We start from the raw sequence: 7,600 nt of genomic DNA, 5'->3' as shown, positions 1-7,600 counted from the left end.
GGATAAATGTTTCCTCCAAGCTGAGATTTGCAAGTCCTCACTGCTTAAAAATAAGCACTTGTTTTTATAAAAATAGTTTGCATATTTGTGCTCGCTGAGTCCACCTATGAATCTATGATGAGAATACCATCGCTTGGCCCCGGGAGAAAAATTGAGCTGTATTTGAATTATTCCCAACTGTTCTCTGATCTTAAAACTTAGCAGTTCACTTACAAGTCAAAAAAGATTGCAAGAAGCAGCTGGCAAAACAATCGTAATGGCAGAGATGGGATGTTGAGCACAACTTTGGCTGGCATTTTCAGGAGTTTTAAATGCTTGGCTGCAACTGTCACTTGCATAAGGATTTCATGAAGATTAATAATGTAAGAAAAAGGCCATATTTCAAGTAACTGAACACAGTAACTGTTAGGACTTTTTCTGGCAAAATAGAGAAGAAATCTGTCTCCTTGTATGTCTATACCTATTTTTATCCTGTTTTTCTTCTTTAAAATCTGTATGCTGTTGTCAAGAATATCTCAATAAATTTGCATTTCTATTACTATTATAGCACGGTAATAATAATAATATATAATAATGGATACATGTATGCATACATGCAGATACATATACATGTATATTTGTACATATGTATAATATTTCCTAGGGTTATTTGATGATAGGAAATAATGTGACTAAATGAAATGGACTAGCAAATGTACTACAGGAGGTACACAATAAATATTAGCCATTGTTATTATTTATTATTATCATTTCTATAAATTATGAATACATGAGAATAGACAAGGAAAATCAACTTCCAGCATGACAGTGTGGGGAGCTCCACTGTCCTGCTCCCCAGTGAAAACTGGTAAAAACTATACAAAGCCAACTATTTAAAAGCCTCTGGAAAATGGTCCTAAGGGCAAAAAGCAAAGAAGCATCAAATCAAAAGAATCTTTAAAAAGTCAGTAAGAGAGTAATAGTCTGTAGCATTTGAATCCACAAATTCCTCCCAGCTTAGCAAGGCAAATATTCCACCCCAGGAATCTATAGCCAAGAACACAGGACTCCCACTCCGCTTGCACAGAGACAGAGGGCGTTCTTAGGGTGAGGAGGGTGTCAGTATTCTCAGCCTGCCCAAGCTGAGGCTAATTTCCAGGTGAATGTGGTTTAAAAGGTTAGGGTTCCCTTCTGAGTATAAATCCTAAGCTGATTCAGATCAGTTAAGAAATACACGGTAAACCATGGGGCACCTAGGTGGCTCAGTCGGTGCTGTGAGCCCCGTGTTGGGATCCGTGCTGACAGCTGAGAGCCTGGAGCCTGCTTCAGATTCTGTGTCTCCCTCTATTTCTGCTCCTCACAGGCTCACACTCTGTTTCTCTCTCTCAAAAATAAATGAAAAAAAAAAACCCACAAAAAGTTTAAAAAGAAGTATATGGTAAACTCTAGAACAATCTTTAAAAAATGACTCCAAAGGAAAAAAAATAAATTACAATGTTGCATTAGAAAATATTCACTTAGTGTAAACAAAAGCAATAAAAGAGAAACAGGATAAAAAAGACATGACATACAGAAGAGAAAAGGTAAAACTGCAGACATAAATTGAATTACAGTTGATTCTCATTCTCTGTGAGAGTTATGCCCCAGCAAATGAATGTTAACTCTAGTGCTAGCTCTAAACAGAAAACCCACTGCCAAGAACAACTGAAGTTTCCAAGGGAAAGAAAGTATGTGAAGAGAGCAAGCCTGGATGGTCTGTCTTACATCCTCGCTACTAAAGGTGTCATCCACAGAGTAGCAGCACCTGGGAGTGTGTTCGAAATGCAGAATTCCAGGTCCCCATTCTGGAACTACTGAGTCAGAATATGCCTTTTAACAAGATCTCCAGGGCAACGGTTCCTGTGACATTCAAGAAAGCCCTGGAGGATGTACAGCTAGGTTGACTCATGCTTGAGGAAGTCTGCACGGGGAGGGGTGGAAAGGAGGATATTCCAAGATCCCCTAAGAAGGAATAAATGTTACACAGCTCTGGCAAAGGTTTCAGTCTGCAGGTGGGTATTTTCTTGAGGAGTCACGTGGCCAGACATCAGTGATTTGGTAGAAAGATTTTGCTGAGATCCTATTCTAGCACAACCTTGTTTCATGTTATTTGAACATATTTAGTTAAGTCAGTATTTAGTGTTACTTCTTTTTTTTACTTTTTTGCCTGAAATCTCTCATTTTTTATGGCAATAGGAGAGAGAGAGAAGGCTGAACTCTGCATCCTAAAGGCTAAGCTGTTTCCTAGCTCTTTCTGTCCTACTCTGTGCTTCTGTATGGAATACCAACATTTCCTCTTTCTCACATCCATGGCCATTGCGAGCATCAATGAAGCAATGTTTATGAAAATGCTTTGAAAACTGTAACTGTTGCTAATTATTTCTAAGCCCATAATTTCCTTTTCTTCCATCCTAATGACTGGGGATGAGATAACATTCATGGTCTTCCCTTCCTAAAGAGCTCTTCCCATATATGCCTCTATGTGCATTATGTGTGTCCGTTCACCTGAGCAAAGTAAAATACTGAAGCTCACAGCATGATTATAGGGTAGTAGCAGCAGCATGCTACTGTTTATTCCCACTTCCTCCAACTTCACATTAAGCATTTCCATCCTATCACAGTCGTGATAATGTTTCCCAAACATTACTGTTTGCAGTTACAATCCTTTGCGTTTTACTCTTGCTTCCAGATCGCTGTGTCTCTGTTCCAGTCTGGAACGCACACTGGGGACTATTTCATTTGTGGCGTCTTCCTGTTCAAGCCTGTGGATGGTTTCTTTTTCACACCACACAGAGCTAATTTTGTCATTAACATTTCAGGAAACACACAGTGGCATTTTAAGTGAAATACAAATGGGAAAACTCTGCTGTTCATAGTTACTCTTTTCTCCCAAATTTGAAAAGAAATCACTATCAAATTACCCGAGTCGTATTTATCTTTTTTAAACTGTCTCGGTTGCTGTCATTATTCTGCCAAACTCTCTATTCCTAGGCCCTTAGATAGAAATTATGCCCCTTTTGGAGCTACAGTGGGGGGAAAACTGAAGCATGATGTATTTAGAGAAAAAAATTCCATGAGGCACAAAGAGAATTACCTCCCTTAGCACATGGGAGGTGCACTTGGCACATGGTCCTGCCGTGTTGGCGCTAGTAGACATGAATGTGCGAATCCATGTTGCACCGAAACAATTTCTGGATCGTAGTAATCAGTCAATAGTAGTTGATTGGCCAACTGACTGATGCAGAAACCCTTCATTTAACTGGAATTATAGATGAAGATTATGCTCTTAATTTTTAAAAGCTAACATTTTATTGATTTTTTTTTTTTTACTCTGTGCCAAGCACTCTGGTAAGTACATGCAATGCATTCTCATTCACTTCTTTCCCTGCTCAACAGTCCCATGAGGTAGTGACCATGTCTATGGAAATGGAGCACATTGGAATATGTGAAGAAGTAGTTAAGCTTCCACAATGAGTATTAAATCCATTAAGTATTAATTAATTTAGTCTTAATTAATTAATGGAATACATGGGAACATATGTTTTATTTCATCGGGCAAACCTTCCCAGCATTAAAATTAGCCAGCAATTATTAAGCATTTATAGTGTGCCAGGCACTATGATGATTTACATAATTATTTCATTTACTTCTAATAATTGTCTTATGTGGGAGATATATTATTAATATCCCCGTTTCATGGAAGAGAAAGCTGAAGTTAAAAATGTTGAAGTGACAAACCTAAGATTAGAAAAATAATAATGGGGCCAAGCTTGGTAATCAGGATTGAATGCTAAGCCCACTTGGTAGGAGACTTCAAGTCCATTGTATAGCTCACCAGTGACTCAACAACACTGGCAAAAGTCACCCTCTCCTTGCCCGCGATCTCCTTTGAATTCACTTGCTTTCCTGGATGAGGAAAGAGCCAGGGAGTGGTCACCAGATCTGTGGCCTGTAGGACAATGGAGCAAATGTCTTCTAGGGAAAATTATTTTACACACAGCTTTGTATCCTGTTTTATTTTTCACTTAACATTATAAGGTGAATTCTTCTAGTGTTATTAAAAAGCCTTAATAAACATAATTTTCAATGGTTGCTTGCATTTTTAAATCAGGTGATTCTAATTTAATTATCCATCTCCTTATTATGACTATTATTTCTGTTTTCTGTTATGTTACATAATGCTGGAAGAAGCACCTCTTTACACAGAACTCCCTCCACACCTCTGATTAATGTATAATGCCCAAAAGGAAGATACCTAGAAGTGAGTTTTAGGGCTTGGATATTTTAAGTCTCTTGATGCACATTGGCAAATTGCCTTCTAAAAAGTGCTGTTCCACTTTATACCAGCCTCAGCAAGCTCACTATATCCTCATTTCAGGTACAGAATTAAAATAAGAGAAACCTTTGCTAATTTTATGGGTGAAAAACTCCATCACATTATTATAATTTCTATTTGGTTAATTGTAAAGTGAAATATTTTTCCAATATTTACCAGCCACTGACTATCTTTATTTGACCATTTTCAGTACCTATTTTTGTGGTGGTGAGATTTTACTGCTTTGTTTGTATTCCTTATCAGGGAATTCAAACTTTTGCCATATTTACTGTAAATATTTTTCTAGGTGTTGCCTCCTGCCCGGAGTGGAAACAGAAGGAAATACATTGCTGAAAGCAAGGGAGCAGAAGTGGCCTTCAACAAAGGAGTGACGGCAGTTTCCAATGCTACAAAGAGAGCCAGCAAGATAAGATTTAGGGGGTATCCACTTTTAGCTCCACACTGAATGATAATAAAGCTTATATTTTGCTGTAGACCAGGTGGGCAATAATTTACTGTTGTTCATTGAAAGAAAAGTGGTGTATTGCTTAAAGAAACCTAATCTGTCTGGTAGTAGTTAACAAATAAATAAGAGTGTCAAATATGCAATAGCACCTGGCAAGAACTTAGTCCCTGCCTACACCCACCTTCTTACAGAATAGGAGACTGAGGTTCTGGAGAGATGTGTTTGGCTTTGATCCAAATAACATAGACTATCACCAGGTTTTCAGTTTCAAGTCTTTGCAAATATACCATGCTCACTCACTCTCTTGCTCAAACCAGTTCACATGGAAATATTTTTCTGATTAAAATAACAACCATAGTAATAATAAAATATTTAACCTGGTGTATTTTAGTCGGAGTTCTTAAGAGAAATAGAACTGGGGCACCCGGGTGGTTCAGTGGGCTGAGCATCTGACTTTGGCTCAGGTCATGGTCTCACAGTTTGTGAGTTTGAGCCTGGCATCGGGCTGTGTGCTCACAGCTCAGATCTTGGAGCCTGCTTCATGTTCTATGTCTCCCTTTCTCTCTGCCCCTTCCCCACTCATGCTGTCTCTTTCTCATAAATAAATAAACGTTTAAAACATTTTTTAAAAACTAAAAAAAAAATTAAGAAATAGAATGTGTGTGTGTATGTGTGTGTATGTGTGTGGGTGAGTGAGTGAGAGAGAGAGAGAGAGACAGAGACACAGAGAGAGAGAGAAAGGGAGAGAAATTGAAATTTATTTTAAGGAATTGTCTTACACAATCAATCATGGAGGCTTGGTAGGTCTAATGTTTGTAGGTTAGGCAGCAGGCAAGACACCCAAGGAAGAAGTGCAGGCTGAGTCCCCAAACTGCCTGCAGGAAGAATTCCTTCTTGCTCAGGGGAGGTCAGTCTTTGTTCTATTATGTCCTCCAACTGATTGCACAAAGCAGAGCCTCACATTCTGCAGGGTAATTGCTTTACTCAAAGCCCACCAATTCCAATGTTAATCACAATCCCTGAAACTTTTATGGAAATAACCCTAATAAAAAAGCTAGGCACCAACAAAAAATTAAGCATCACACCTGGTGAGAAGGGTAACCAGAATATAACTAACCTTAAGATTTTTGGTAGTTGAGGTTTATTTTCAATGGGACATATCTCATTAAGACATATAACAGTTTTCTCACTTGTTCCCATTCCACTTAGAAAAAATATTTTAAGTTGCTATCATTCTTCTGTACTTTCTGATCTTGCCTGTGACCAAGCTAGACTGTGTAGAAGAAGGGGGATGTTTTTTTGCACTGAGTTCCTAAGAAGTTAGCTTCTGTAGAGATGTAATGATGTTACTGTTCTCTATTCCCCTGGGCCTTTTGTACCTTTTCATTTTGAGTTCAGCAGCCACATGAAGTTAAGATGATGGATGTGAAATGGACATTTTCTGGTTCAGATACAATTATATCCTTTTCAGTGGCTTATTTTTTAATTTTAGTAAATATTCATTCAGCAGCCTCAGGTAGTAGAACTAATGATTACAATTTTGCCTCAAACAAAGAAGGAGACAAATACTGTAATTATATAAAGTACAAATCAAATCACCTAATTAAATAGAGAAAGAAAATCTGCAATAATTACCGGGTATAGGCCAATTAACAATGCACTGAAAAAGGACCCGTAATTTTAAGAAATACACCGATGCCTGATTTATCAAAAGGCAAATGCAAAAAACAAGTGCATTTTCACTTAAAATAATACAAGTTTCTTGTATAATAAATTAACTCAAATGACCCCTCAGGTGTCAGATTGTAGACTTTCTTGTCTGTATTTCTTCAGGGAATTAAAAAGATATTTAAATTATGTGTTCTGAGTGCTAAGAACTTTAATACTTAATAGTGAAAATTTAAATACTTCTTTGTTAAATCTAAACTCCAGGAAGCCTCTGTGGTTACTGCCAGCCCATAAGACCTGTATTTTGTGCAATTGCTCAGCTCTTAGGCATTTGGTTTACTCCATTTTCCTCAGCACCATGGTTGACATATACGGCTTTTTCTGAATGCTCAAGTTAATTCCCATAAGGGCTGACTCTGCCCTGCCCAAGGAGACTCTACATCTATCAGAAATAGAAATTGTGCTCTTCATCTTTACTGTCTCTTTCTGTTACTATACCAATTACTTAAAGCAGTAGTCATTCAGTGTGTGTGTGTGTGTGTGTATGTGTGTGTGTGTGTGTGTGTGTTCATATAATATCATACTCTGCCCCTCTCCAGGAAAGATTGAAGGGTTCACACCAGAGTGTTGCTGGAAGCATTTCAGAGCCTGCTTCTTGGCATGATGTAAGGCACTAATCAGACTGGATTTTATGACATCTGAGGTTTTAGTTACAGAATCTTGATAAAGATGACAACTATCAAGATGCCTTAGTCAAATGACGTTCAGTATTAACTCAAATTACATTCCAAATTCCTATACCCTTTCATCTTTATTTTCTTAAACTGTTAAGGAGAATTTCCATTAAGAATCCTTACCTTTTCACATGCCCCACAGCAGGGGAGTTCAGGATTTCCATTCTCTTCCTTACTCATACTTGCTCCTGCTCAGTGGCTCACCTTAGCCCTAACTTCACTGAGAAGATGGCCAAATTCAAGCAAAATGTTCCCTAATTTCTTTACTTTGCACCTCAGAATCTTCCTGTAGCTATACTCTTCACTGTTTTGTCTTGATTCTATTGTGTCCAACTTTTCCCCAGATCTTGCTCTTCAATAAGGTCTTCTATCATTAGTTAATCCTTCTTCATCCATAAA

The 7,600-nt window shown here is 37.9% G+C and overlaps 1 long non-coding RNA gene across 1 annotated transcript; it reads left to right on the top strand.

The window, feature by feature from the left end:
* The first annotated feature begins 1,880 nt into the window (after positions 1–1,880).
* Positions 1,881–4,827, top strand: LOC144221465 (uncharacterized). The gene is made up of 2 exons (XR_013332082.1): positions 1,881–2,030; positions 4,641–4,827. It is a non-coding gene; the product is annotated as an uncharacterized LOC144221465 (long non-coding RNA).
* Positions 4,828–7,600: the final 2,773 nt, after the last annotated feature.

Source organism: Crocuta crocuta, unplaced genomic scaffold (genome assembly GCF_008692635.1).
Source record: "Crocuta crocuta isolate KB4526 unplaced genomic scaffold, BGI_CrCroc_1.0 scaffold430, whole genome shotgun sequence".
NCBI lineage: Eukaryota > Metazoa > Chordata > Mammalia > Carnivora > Hyaenidae > Crocuta > Crocuta crocuta.
Note: the sequence above shows the minus strand (reverse complement) of the source record. Positions and strands in the feature narration are given on the sequence as shown.